Source organism: Grammomys surdaster, unplaced genomic scaffold, assembly GCF_004785775.1.
Source record: "Grammomys surdaster isolate TR1022 unplaced genomic scaffold, NIH_TR_1.0 170, whole genome shotgun sequence".
Classification (NCBI taxonomy): domain Eukaryota; kingdom Metazoa; phylum Chordata; class Mammalia; order Rodentia; family Muridae; genus Grammomys; species Grammomys surdaster.
Genome location: NW_021604618.1, coordinates 21,046,581 through 21,060,273, shown reverse-complemented (window position 1 = coordinate 21,060,273; position 13,693 = coordinate 21,046,581). Strand labels below are relative to the sequence as shown.

General features: G+C 49.4%; 1 protein-coding gene across 2 annotated transcripts in view; it reads right to left on the bottom strand.

The window, feature by feature from the left end:
• The window catches only part of Pak6 (p21 (RAC1) activated kinase 6), a 33,911-nt gene that overhangs the window by 10,531 nt on the left and 9,687 nt on the right, over positions 1-13,693 (bottom strand). The window contains exons 1-2 of one of the 2 annotated variants that reach the window (XM_028767041.1): positions 9,641-9,696; positions 9,114-9,219 (exon numbers count right to left, since the gene is read on the bottom strand). The gene's annotated coding sequence lies outside the window, so the exon portion shown is untranslated. Of the gene's footprint in view, positions 1-9,113; positions 9,220-9,640; positions 9,697-13,693 lie in introns of those variants that run through there. The other variant, XM_028767040.1, reaches the window with a different exon arrangement.

Genomic DNA, 13,693 nt, shown 5'->3' with positions numbered 1-13,693 from the left:
GATGCAGGCAATAGTTTCACCAAAAAAGGTGGAAGAATCACCACTTCCTCACCGGGAACTTGCCATATGTAAGGCAGTGGAATCCATGGCACACCCCTTAGAAGATCAGCAGACTCTAACATTCCCTAAGGGCAGATGACTCCAGAGCCCCTGTAGACTGAAGACTTTACACTGAAGTGCATCACTGAGTTGTAGAGACTCTCTACCCTAAATAGGAGTGACTTGGAACAGTTACCCAAGCAACTTGAGCCTCTGTGCGCCTTACCTATCTGTCTAGTGGTGTTCGTAAAGGGGAACTCACAAGGTTAGGGAGGGCAAGCGACAGATTCCCAATGGATGCTAGCCATCTCTTGAGTTGTGTTCTCTCTCACCTTGTGCCTATGCTTGGGGTCTTCAGACACTGACACTTGGGTAGGGTTGGGTCTGGGAGTGATGCCAAAGTTCTTTCCTCTCTCATTTACTTTTCAAGGGGTCATGACTAAAACTCTAGGTGCCAGGGCCCAGACACTATACTTCACATCTCCATTATGCAGCCTCTTTGGACTGCTTAGGCCTCTGCCTCCTGCTTCAGTCAGCAGGGCCAATCTCCACAGCCTCTCAGGCAGATCCTCTCCCTGGATTGTTAGCAGACACTGTGGGCTAGTTTTGTGTCAACCTGACATAAGCTAGAGTTATCTGAAAGGAGGGAGTCTCAATTGAGAAAGTGCCTCAATAAGATCTGGCTGTATGGTATTTTCTTAATGATTGACGGGGAGGACCCAGCCCATTGTGGTTAGTAGCATCCCTGGGCTGGTGGTCCTGGGTTCTATAAGAGAGCAAGCTGAGTTTGCAATGAGGAGTCAGTCAGTAAGTGGCACTCTTCTATTGCCTCTGCATCAGCTTCTGCCCTCACTTCCCTCAGTGATAGACTGTTAGCTGGAACTGTAAGCTGAATTAACCCTTTTCTCCCCAACTTGCTTTTGGTTACGTTGTTCCACCACAGCAATAGAAACCCTAACTAAGACACAGATCCACTTGCTTTCTCCGTAGCTGGGAAATCTTCTAGAGGTACAAACACATCCAGATCCACAAAGGAACTGCCTGAGGCCTTCCTCCAAGAACCCTGATTTCTTCAACTCCCCCATGCCCACCAGGAGATCAGCTCTTTGCTCTTGCACAGGAATTCACAGGGAGGGAAGGCATCAGCATCAAGTTGTGTCAGTGACTCCGATACCTTCCTTCCGGGAGTTCACCCTAACAGCTATCCCTTGACAAGATCTCCCCAGAGGGAGCAGAGAGATCCGAGGAGAAAGGCCACCAGCCAAGTGATTACAGAGGTTAGAGGCTAACAGAAGTAGTCAATGGAGCTTTGGGTAGGAGGAGATCAGATCGAGATTTAAAAAACTGGCCAACTATTTAAACAATGGGAAATCTGTGACTTAAAGGACAGCCACTAGGGCTCTTCCAAAACACCGTCAGGCCAACTGTACTTAGGATAACATGTTTGTAAAAGTGGAAAAGTCAGAAGAATCTGCAACAACCAAATTAATTTAGAAAGTTCTCAATTCAAGGTCAACATAAGTAAAAGTTAATTGAATTTCAATATAAAATGAAATAAAGCTGTGCATAGTAGCTCACACCTGTAATGCTAGGTGAGACAGGAGGGTCAGGAAGTCAAGGCTAGCATGCACTAAGGCCAGCCTGGGCTAAAGAGTGGTCTTGGAGAAGGAGGAGGAAGAAGAGGAGGGAGAGGAGGAGGAGGGAGAAGAGGAGGGAGAGGAAGAGGAGGAAGAGGAGGAGGAGGAGGAGGAGGAGGACTGGAGAGATGGCTCAGTGGCTAAGAATAATTACTGCTCTTACAGAAGACCTGGGTTTGGTTCCCAGCACCCCCATGGCAGCTCACAGCTGCCTGGAACTTCAGTTTCAGCGGATCTGACACCCTCTTCTGACCTCTGCAGGCTGATATACAAAGCACACATATACACATGCAAACTAAAATAAAGATAAACTTTAAAAGAGAGAAATGAAATTGCATTATTTATCATCTAACATTAAAAATACCAAACACCTAGGAATAAATTCCTTCATATTGAAAGCCATGAAACAGTATTAGCGATATTAAAGAATGCTCGTCTGCTGAGGAGTTCACACTGTGAAGATGTCAGTTACTCCCAAGTCAACCTACAGACTTATTTCAGGCTCAGCATATTTCTTGTGGCAGAAACTGACACACTGATTCTAAAATGTGCAGGGAAACAGAGAACCAGGAATAGCTGCAGCAGTCTGAGAGAACAAAGTTGGAGGACTATACTAAATATACATCGAGGTTTACCATAAAGCTAGCGTAATTAATATGCTGTAGAAACAGCACAAGGACTGACAAACAGAGCAACGGGACAGAAGCAAGAATCCAGAAATAGACCCACTCAGATGAGGTCACTTGATTTACGGCAAAGGTGACATTGCAATATGGTAGGAATAGATGATCTTTTCTGTAGCTGAATGTAGCTGAAGCAGTTAAATATCCATGGGGGTGTGTGGGGGGAGAATGAGCCTGAGGAGATGAGCTCTTAGCATACCCTCAAATTAACTAAAGACAAACCATAACCCACATGTGAAAGGGAAAATCATAAAGCTGGTGGCAGATGTGTGTGTGTGTGTGTGTGTGTGTGTGTGTGTGTGTGTGTGTATACAGTATGGCTTCCCCCTCCCCATTCCCCCAATATGTGATGACTATATTGGGCCCAAGTTTGATGGTTTCTTCTGGAATTGCTGACATGCTGGGTTCCAAACTTGTTTGTGTTCATGGATCCCAGAGGCAAATTAAACCACCAAGGTTGTCTTTGTCTAAATAGGAATGGGGATCGTTACTTAAAGTCTCACCTCTGCCATTTGTCAGCGCAGTAGGAAGGAAATACATGAAAATAATCGCTAACTTTAACTGGTGAGGCAATGAGATTTCCTCCTATGCCACCTACCTAGTCTTCTAAGGAAAACAGCCCATTGTTTAGATAGGCTTTATAGAACATTTGTAGCTTTTCTCTGAATACTTTGTCTTTGTGTTTTTTACCTTTCTTCACTGTTTTTTTTCTTTATTTTATATATATATAATGAGTACACTGTAGCTGTCTTCAGACACACCAGAAAAGGGCATCAGACCCCATTACAGATGGTTGTGAGCCACCATGTGGCTCTGGGAATTGAACTCGGGACCTCTGAAAGAGCAGTCAGTGCTCTCAACCACTGAGGCATCTCTCTAGCCCCCCTTCTCCACTCTTGTTCTACTCTTTCAACTCCCTCAGATAAGAGAGAAAAAAAAGGATAGAGAGGAAAGAAAAGAGATCCCTGAATAAAGTCAGGGGTCAGAAAGGGGGTGACGTTTTCGATAGACTACTTCCTGCTGATCAGGGGCATCGAATTCCTTGGGGCAAGTTTGATCTTCACTGTCAGGATATCTAATTTCTTCTTGTATGTGCATGTGAGTATAGGTACCCTCAGAGGCCAGAAGTGGGTGTAGGATCCCTTGGAAGTGGAGTTACAGGCAGCTGTGTGCCACCAGACTGACCTGGGTGCCGCGAACCAAATTGCAGAAACAGTACATGCTCTTAAACACTGAGCCATCTCTCCAGACCTCAAAATATTTTAAAATGGAAGAGTGATCCATGATAGCCAGTGTTGCCCAGGGTCCATGAGGGAGACTTAGGATATCCACATCCTCTGCCAAGAACAGGTGCTTAGTCAGAGGTCTCCAACTTGGCATCTAGGGCCTCTGTCCCACATATTTCCAAGAGCCCTGAGAGGGCAGTTGCTGCATTTGCCACCATGCTGGGGTGTTCAATCAAATCAGGCTACGCCAGTCTTCAAATGTCACCGCTCTATTCATACAACGAGGAGCTAGCACCAAAGAGGAGCAGGGCAGGAGTTTCCTCCCAAACCATACTTTCCCTTCTGCCTAGCCTGAGAGAAAGGGTGTGGCCTCAGACCTGATGTAGAAGTGGGCAGACACAAGGTGGCTGGCCTCTCCCCTTCTGTCAGACACCAGCTCTAACCCAGAAGAGGGAGGCTGGCTGAGAATCAGACCTCAGGCTAGGCATGCACTATGGTGTTTGAGGCATGCTTTCAACATCACCTTCCAGCTCTCTGACCCATAACTGGATCAGAGCAGGGTGCCCAGTGCTGGGAGGGCTGATTCCAGCCAATTCCAGTTAGAGAAGGAGGCTCCTCTGGCAGGGAGCCTAGCAGAAAGAATGTAGCAGTTCCTGGCAGAAGCTTTCTGGGTGAAGTGCTGCCATACGCAGTAAACCCAGGAGTGCTGGAGTGACAGTTCGGGGAGCCACAGGCCTGGGACCACAGAAAGAGGGATTGGAGTCCAAGAAGATATGAAGACTCAGAAGAATCAGAAAAGGCCAGAGATGTTGAGTGTCTGTCAGGCCTTTCCTGAGGGCTAGCAGCTCTGTAAGGGAGTAATCATCTTTCATTATCTAGATGACGAGGCTCAGGAGGGCAGAGCCTGCCCCAGATCATAGAAACAGGAAATGACTGTCTATGTGTGTGAGGTGGGGTGGGGACTAAACCTAGATCAGATGAGCCCGGCTCTAGGCCTGCCCACCCATGCATGCATGGTGAGCAGTGCCGCATCTACACCTACCTATGCATGGTGAGCAGTGCCGCATCTACACCTACCTATGCATGGTGAGCAGTGCCGCATCTACACCTACCTATGCATGGTGAGCAGTGCCGTATCTACGCCTACCTATGCATGGTGAGCAGTGCTGTCCCTATGCCCACCTATGCAGTGAACAGTGCTGTCCCTATGCCCACCTATGCATTATGTGCTAAGCTCTGCTAACGATCTTCTTCTTGGAAGTCTTCACCAGCAGGGAACAAGGTCTAGCTAATGGACCAATGAAAACAATGGAAGTCTAAAGTGGGAGGGACAGGGCCTTCTCCTTCCACCTGACCTGGGGCTTGTCTGAGCCCAGGTAAGCAGGGCTATCCTGACTTGTATACTGTCCCTTACCTTATATGGAACCAAAACGTTTTGTATTCTGTAAGGGGTAGGCAAGATGTTTTTTAAAGGTTTCACTAGGGACTTTGATGACTGGGAACTGGCATATTAAAAACAAAGCCCCTGGGGGTGGCAACCATAGACTTGACTCACAGGGGAGAGGGCAGGGTTCCATGTTTGATGCCATCATTCCATAGGGACAAAGGAAAAACAGTTCAAGCATCCACTTAGAGGATGAGAGGGTAGCTCTCAAACTGCTGCTCCCACAGATCCAGGACAGAGCTATAGAGGCCCGAGTTGGACAGAAACCTTACAGCAGAGTCCTTGGGATGGATATACGTCTGTTGCAACTGCTATTTGGAATCACTTCTGGGTCCTATCTTGAATCAATACCAGTTGTTCTAACCTGACAGCCCTGCTTTTACCAGGAGTGAGTGTCCAGTGTGGTCACCCACCTTACCCTGCCACACCTGGCTTTGGATGACTTTAGGTTTCTGCACTTTGAATACCTTTCAAAACAGCCACTAAAGGGATTCAGGGAAGGGACCACAGGCTGAGAACAAACGTGAGTGGAGAGGGGTGTGAAGCTCCTGGGAAGGGGACTGAGGCAGGTTAGATTGAATTACTTATGCATGCGAGTTCCTGGATACTGGAAGGAAGCTGAGAATCATAGAACAGTGAAGGACACCTAGCTCAGGTGCCGGTGACATAGTGGGGTGTAAAGGCCCAGTTTCCTCACAAAGCTTCAGGCCATGCTTCTTGAAGCTCATGTCTAGGGCCCTAAAGCTCGGCAGGAATCTTGGAATCTGTGGCCTTGACCTAATCTTTAGGTCTCAGCCTTTGTATCCAGTGCTGATGGGAGAAGAAATTCTTTCCTTTGGCCAGCTTCTTCAGGCACAGAGATAGAGGAGAACAGCCTGTTCTTACTAAGGGAGATGTTAGAGTGATTTTTAACAAGAATCCCTCAGGTTTGAAGGGCCAGGCTGCAGGCCAAGCACCTTGAGAATTCAAGATCTGTATCCACTGGTCTGAGAGAGCCCTCTTTACTCTCTATCACGGAGATGATGAATGAGATGGCCACACAAACTAAGTTACTTGCCCAAGGAGAATAGCAAGGGAAAAGTGGATCTGTTTAGACCTGAGGCAAATTTGGCTGCAGTCAACTGTCAGGACCCCACACCACCTAAGTGTTGTTTCCCAAGATTTCTTGAGGAAGGGCATACTTCAAAAAGCAGACTGCAAGACAGAGACAACCTTCCTGGATTCTACAGTGCTTAGAAATGTACCCATTTTGCCATTATTAAGGCCCCGTGTGGCGGTAGGGGAGCCCTGCTCCATGTGAGCTTCCTTGAAACTCACCTTAGGTCCAGCATCCCCCCCACCCCCCAGGAGGAATGAGGGTCCTCCTCAGCCCCCTGATTGGAAATTTCTGGAAACAGAAGATGGTTTCAATTGTCTTGTTGGCCAGGAAGATTTTCCTTAGCCCTTACTATCTGGAGTTTGCCTAAATATCAAATTATATCATTTACCTTTGGGAAAGGTAAGCTTGAGTCGTCCAAATAGATGCTGGTTATCCTGCCCCAGAGGAAGAGACGCCCATCCCATGAAGCCTCTGACCTACCCTCTGCCTCCACCCAGATTTCTATCCCCACAGCATTCCCAAGAGGAGTCCGGCTGTGCTCTGCTTAAATATGTTCAGCAACCAGGAGCTCCTGTCCCTGCCCAGGCCTGTCTGTTCCCCTTATTGCTCAGCCTCCACTAGGGTCCAGGCCTGCCCTTCGTTTCTCTATACATGCTCTGAGAGTCAGAAAAGGTGGCACCCAGCTTCCTATTCTGATTTTCCAAACCACACTAGGAGGATGTTTCACCTGCTTTTTGCTCAGTTGCTACCTTCACATAAGACCTTAGACTCAAGCTATGGCTCTCTACTGGCTTTGTAGAGCTCCACAGGGCCATGGTGCTAAACTGTAGAAGGTCCCAGAAAGCTGAGCAGGACACAGAGGTTCTGTTACTCCACTTGTGTGACCCAGGGAGAAGAAGTGGGTCTAAACCTTCCTCCCACTCCCACACTCCAGGCCTGCAGAGAATCCCAGGGGAGAGATAATGGGCTGTTGTTTAAAAGAATCCAATGATGAAGCTCATTCAGTAGCTAATGTCAACACTCCTGCTGAATGAGAGGTTGAAGAGCAGGCTAGCCAGCTCAGGATGGTCAATATTGACTTGGGCCTTGTCTGGGCCCCGTTCCAGACGGTTCTGACAGTGCTGTGGTCCAGTGGCCGCTCACACTAGCCCAGCTCTCTGACCTCTGTGTGCTGTGCCTAGAATCTCAGTCTTGTCCCATCCTGCTTCTGGTGCAAGATGCAAGACAGCACTGGGCTGTCTTGGGCATGAGGCTCTAAGTTGGGCACTGCCCCTAAGGAGAATGAACAATGACATTTCTTCAGGGTGCTACAGGCCAGGGTCCTTCTTACTGTCAGATTTCAGTAAATTTCATGTAGAAGCCCTGGTCCTCAGTACACTTCCAGAAGAACTTCAGCAGCAATCCCCAACCACAAGACGGCTTTGCATGTCTGTAGCCCTTAGCTTTCCAGATCTGTTTTGTTGACCTCCTTGCTTTATGTTCAAAACCACTGTGAGGTAGGTAGAACCTGCTTTGCCAGGGTCTCTCTACATAGACACTGTCCTAGAGCTTACTATGTAGACCAGGCTGGCTTTGAACTCACAGAGCTCTTCCTGCCTCTGCTCCTCAATTATAATGCCATCCTGGATGCTTTTGATTCTTGTATCTATGGTTTGTGCAGCCATTCTAGGCTCCATGTTACAGATGGAGAAACTGAGGTTCTGAGAAAAGCTGCTCCCCTTGATTATACATGGAGAAGTGGAATGCAAAGTTTCTCTGACTCCAAGCTCTTCCACCAGGAGTACCAGAGATGTCAAACAGCCCGCTCTGTCACACAGCTACCTAAGAGCATAGGTGGACACAGAAGCCACAAGCCAAAGACTCTTGGTGTCCCCAAAGTACTCAAGGTAACAATATGCTCAGGTCAGGCCATAAATATGTGAGAATGCATGTGAATACATACAGATGTTGCTGGCCTGTCTGTGAAGCTGGGTCTCCTAGGTATGGTCCCTTCCCCCATGCTAGAGATGCTGAGTTAGTCAGGGCCTCCTATTATTTCCCTTCCTTAGACTGACTCTCTGCCTTGGTTTTATGTCTATCACTTGGCTCTAATGCCCTCCAAATTATCTTACTGAGTGGACCACATTGTTCTCAAGGTAGTCCCCAGCTCAGGGTAGCTTTAAACCCTCCTAGCTGAAGGCTGGTGAGGTACCTTCTTGGGCTGTTGAACATTAGCCATTCCAGTTTCACATTTCAGCTGTCCTATGTGGACAGCTTTATCCTCGACATTTGGCACAGAACCCCACTTTACAGACATTAAAACTTTTAGGAGGAAAAACAACTGCCCAAGTAATCAACAGCAAATTGGGGGTCTGAGCCCATCCCCATTTGGTTCCAAGTATGTTCCCAGCCCACTGTTCAACATATGGCGGTGCAAAATAAGCTGACCTGGACCAGGGACCGCTCCCCACCTTACACAGAAAAAAGCCAAAGAACTTAAAAAGCATTAGAATATGGCAAAAATACAAAGAATATAACTCAGATCCCCGGAACGCTTGTACCTTAGCCCCTGGTGTTCCCGGCAGCAGACCCCCACACAGAGAGAGGAATGAGCCTGTTACCAGGGCTTCCTGCACTAATCAGCACAAACTTGGGTTCGCTACTGTCTTTCTTGTCTGGAAGCCTCTTGAATGTATTCTGTGAACCTGGGCTGTGGAATACAGCCTTGTTCAGCGGGTTATCAAACCTGATGACATCAGAGGCTGGGCCCAAGACTGGGCGGGCCATTTGACTCCCTGCTGGCCTACCATGTGCTGGAAGAGGTTGCAAACGACTTATCTGACACACGCTATGGATTGAGAAATTTGAGAAATGGCACCTCCACCGGCCACTGCTACTGTCTAACAGTACCTGGAGGAATCCAGCTCAGCAAAGCACCCTGCCCTCCCACTTTCCCTCCCAATCTACCCCTCTAGGAAGGTCTGGAGCAGGAGGCCCCTCACTCACCTCCTGTGGCCTTCTCTCCTCTCCTTTCTCCCTTCTGCGGTCAGCTCTCTAGAGCATGGAGGTGAGGGAAGATCCCAGGACCTTACAGAGCCAGTCCTCTGCCGACCTAGGGAGAAGCACACTCTGATCAATGTAATTAACTGTCCCCGTGGATTCTGCGACTGGCTGGAGTCCAGGACGTTGGGAACCGCACCCCTCCCTTCTAGCCACAGAGCGAACTCGGGTGCCTGCTGAGCCGCAGAGAGTGGGGCTGGAGAGGTGGGGGAGGGGGCGCAGCGCCGCTTCGGAGGTCGCCCTTGTCCCCGCGCGCTCGGTCCCGTGCGGCGCTCACGAAGAGGTGGGTCGCTGAGCCCGCGTGCCGGAGCTCAAAGGCCCCTAGGAGCTGCGGCGAGCCATCCCCGAACTTCGGGGACTGAGGACCCGGGGCAGGGGCCGTGAGTGCGCGGCCAGTCTGTCCCCTAGGGGAGTCGTAATCCCCGCTCGGGTCTTGGGGATCCCCGGTCCGCCGCGGGGCCCCAGGCACCCACCTGCCAAGCGGGAAGCCGCGGAGAGCCCCGAGAGGCCGCGGGAGCCGGGCCCGCCCTCCGCGGGAGGGACCTCAGCGCGGGCACGGCAAGGAGGGGCGGCAGCACGTCGGTGCGACGCCCGCTTCACCTGGCGCGGAGTTGGACTGCAGGGTGTGGCTTCAGGTGGGACGCCCAGAGCGCTGGAGCTCTGGAGAGATCGCCAGGGGCGCTCCGGGCTCGACCTAAGGGGCGGCTGCATCCCCACCGCCCTCCCTCCAGTAGCTCGGCCCCAGTCCCGCCGACCACCGCCTGCCAACCGCGACCTCCCCGTGGCGGCAGGCCAAGACCCGGATTATCTACTAAGCGGCTGTTGTGCAATCAGCTAGTTAAATTACTCGCAAATGCCTGCTTTGGAGCCCCGGGTCCACTCTCCAAGATGTGCCCACTCGCACATCTCTCAGGGCCCCATCCGGAGCCCTGAAATCCCGCATCTTGGCTTGCTTGCCAGTCTGGACAAGTTCCCCAGCTCTGCGACTGTCCTGGGGTGGCCTCTTTGTGCAGGCAGGAGAGAAGGATATAAAGGAATTCCGATTTCTTTGTCATTCTGGCTTAGACCTGAGAACTTTATGTGGCTTTAAGATAACAGGAAAGGGACTTTGGGGAGAGATCGGTTCCAGCATGTTGGCACACGGAAACAGAATTATAAGTCCCTGCAGGAGCCCTCTACCTGGCTTGGGGGAGCAATGGCCACCTACCACCTGTCTGTCTCCTCCCCAAACAAGGAATGGAAAAGGCCTTCGCTGTCCTTCCCTTGGGCCCTCGAAGAGAACTGTACTTGCTGAGTGCTAAGGGGATTCTGGCTTAGGAATATGTGACATTTGGCACCCAAGGGGCTAGGTGACTGTTGGTGACAGGGAATATGGACACAGGACAGTACAAGCCTGCTTCTTTTGCCACCATTGCTGGTATCTCAAACTTTGCTTTTAAGTGACATCATGCTTGCCGCCTATCTTTTTTGCTCACGGATTCTTTAGCCCTATAGGTTTATTTCTGATTAAGTCATCTGCGTTGGGGGCCGTGTAACTTACCTAGAGTTTATGACAGGGCTCCCACTAACCAGCATGAAGGTAATCCATGGGAACTTGCCAGACCCACAAAGGCCTATGCCCTGTCTGATTGCCCCTCAGACCTCCATGCCCTCCGCTGTACTGGAGAAGGCATGGCACCAGGCTTATGTGCAGTGGAAGGGTAGTATAGAAGCTTTGGCAGCTGATCACCCGCCCAACATATACATGCACATTTTGTGACTCTTTGCTCTCTACTTTGCCTCTGTGTCTTTCCTAAGTGGATTCTCTTTCCTTTGGACATGATAAGCAAAACCTTGACTTCTGTGGCCAGGAAGCTGCCCGAGTCCCTTGCAGTGATATAAATGGCTTCCCACAATCTCTGGGGCCTAGGTACTTGTCTGGTGTTGGCTGTAGGAAGAAGGTTGTGCTGTGTGGAGGGAAGGACAGGATTAGTTGGTGTGTGTTTAAAATGAACTACAAACCAAAGCTGGAAAGAAATGGAGCATTGAATCTAGAACCAACACCCCAAATTACTTTTTACTGATTCACAAGCGTACATGTCAACTACTATCTTTTAATAAAATACTTTATATGCTAAAACCATGGCTCTAAGCATTAATTTTGAATTGTGGAACTACAATAAGATATAAGTATTAGAATATTATAAGAAATTTGGTTTGAAGCAAGGATTACATATCCCAGAGTAGTTATCAGCCAAGTCTCATCTTTTCTTTACAGGGAATGGTTTAGAAAACTCTGGGTTCCCCTTCTACCCTTGGAAGCTGAACTGAGGACGGGGGCCTCAAGAAAGGCAGGGGCTCCCAAGCAAGATGGACTGAGGAGGTAATGACTCCTCTGTTGATGAAGTTAACCAAATCTGTTATTGGTAAGATTTGCTAGAGAAAAGTTCCCATGCTCAGTACAGGACTACACTGGGGGACCTCCCAGGTGCGTGGTCTAATACACACCAAGCCACGTTTCTACACTTCCCACTGCTTTATACAAGTTCAGCAGCACTAGGCTGGTTGATGCCCAGCAGGTTGGAGTGACTGGGACCTGCAGGGTAGATTAAGGAGCTGATTCCCCTGTGTCTCTTTCTCCCCCTTCTCTGTGCTCCTCTGATCCATGCCCAGCTCAACCCTGCCTCAGAGGAGAGAGCAGGACCACAGTGTAGAAAGTCCTAGCAACAGATGAAAGGGTGTTGTCTCCAGTGTGCATGCAGCTCACTCTAGGCCTCTCTCTCCATGGTGGTGCCAAGGATATGGGACAAGCAGGCACACACTCCCCTGAGGAGACATGACATGGTCTCTAGCATGGGTCTGTTGCCAAGGGAGTGCAGGGGCTATGTCCACACATCAGGCAGGAGCTTTGGAGAAAGCACAGGTAACACCAGGAGAAAGGGCTCTTGGGACTCTTGGCCAGTCAGCCAGCCAGAGCAGTCTTCAAGTGCCTGGGGTGGCAGATGGGGTGGGGTGAGCACTTCCCAGTTCTCTGACAGCCAGTGGCTGTCGGGCCTGTTGTAACATCTGACGGGCACAGCTAGGGCTGTGAGCCCAGGTTAGGGCCAAAGAGGGAAGATATGGATCAACTTGTGGTTTAGAAATACAAACACATTATCCTTCCCGGCACCTTTCTGCTCAGGACTTGAAACGCTTCCTAGGAACCAGGAGCTTGCTGACAAGCTCCCTGCGAGTTTCCTATCTCTGGATGCCTCACTCTCTAACAGTAGTAATCAGACCTGCCAATTACTGAATGCTTCCTGTGGGCGGAGCCCTGAGTGTAGCTCTTAGCATACACTGTCTTATTTGGTCTGCATGATAACCCTGTGTGGAAATGCAGTACTATTATTCTTGCTTTACAGGTGATGAAACTGAGGCACACTGTGGCTAAGAAAGGACTAATCATTCCTGTGTAAAGCAAATGTGTAGGTCCTCCCCACCCACCCCCACACTTACCTATTCGTAGTTTGTGATCTAATCACCAGTGTGAAAAGGTTATTAAGAGGCAGGGTCTTAAAAGTGTTTAGCATCTAAAGGCCCTATAACTACCCTAATGGTTAACCCCAGCCAACATGTGGGAGGCAGAGGCAGATGTATCTCTGTAAGTTTGAGGCCAGCCTGGTCTGCATAGCAAGTTCTAAGAAAGCCAGGGCTACAGAGAGAAATCCTGTCTCCAAAAACAAACAAACAACAAACACTACCAAAGTAACTCCTGGCTAGCAGGGAGACATTCTAAAGAGAAGTACCTGTGCCCCTCCTTTCCTCCAGCTATCAGTCTGTGAGGTAGTGGACCACAAGGAATTATGATTTTCTGCTTGAATTCCTTTCTAAGGGAAAGGATAAGCGGAATCCCTGGTGCCAGCCAGAACTTGCCTCCCAGGGAGGGACTTCATACAGATCTGACAACCCATCCACCCACCTAGCAGGATGTCGCTGAGACAGAGATGGGCTTCTAAAGTGCAGAACCACACACTGACAATAAGGACTGGTTTGTTATACACTCTTATTGCTCTCTATTTAAAACCAAACCTGTCATACTTCTGAAGATGGATTTAGTGGGGTGGGTCTGGGGAGGGGTCACTGGATCCCCCTTCTGTTCCTCTTCCCAGGGTGGCCATATTGTATAAATCTTTTTTCCCCCTACTCCCAATTCCTACTACTCCTTTATTTAATTGGCCCTATATCAGTGAGGTGGCTGAGCCTAGCTTGTTGGGGCTGCCAGAGCACAGGCTTCTACCCTAAAAAACCCAGAACATATCATAGGGATTAGTGCCCTACACAAGAGGCCCCAGAGTAGGCCCATCTCTGGTCACCTGATGTTATGAAAAGACAACCACTTATAAACCAGGAAATGGGTCTTCACTGAACATCAAATCTTCCAGCATCTTAACCTTGGACTTCTGAGCTCTCAGAATCAGGAGAAACAGTCTGGTATGCAAGGCATGTGGTCAGTGGGATTCTGCACAGCGGCCAGTGGCCCAAGCTGGTTACTGAGTGAAGAAGCCACA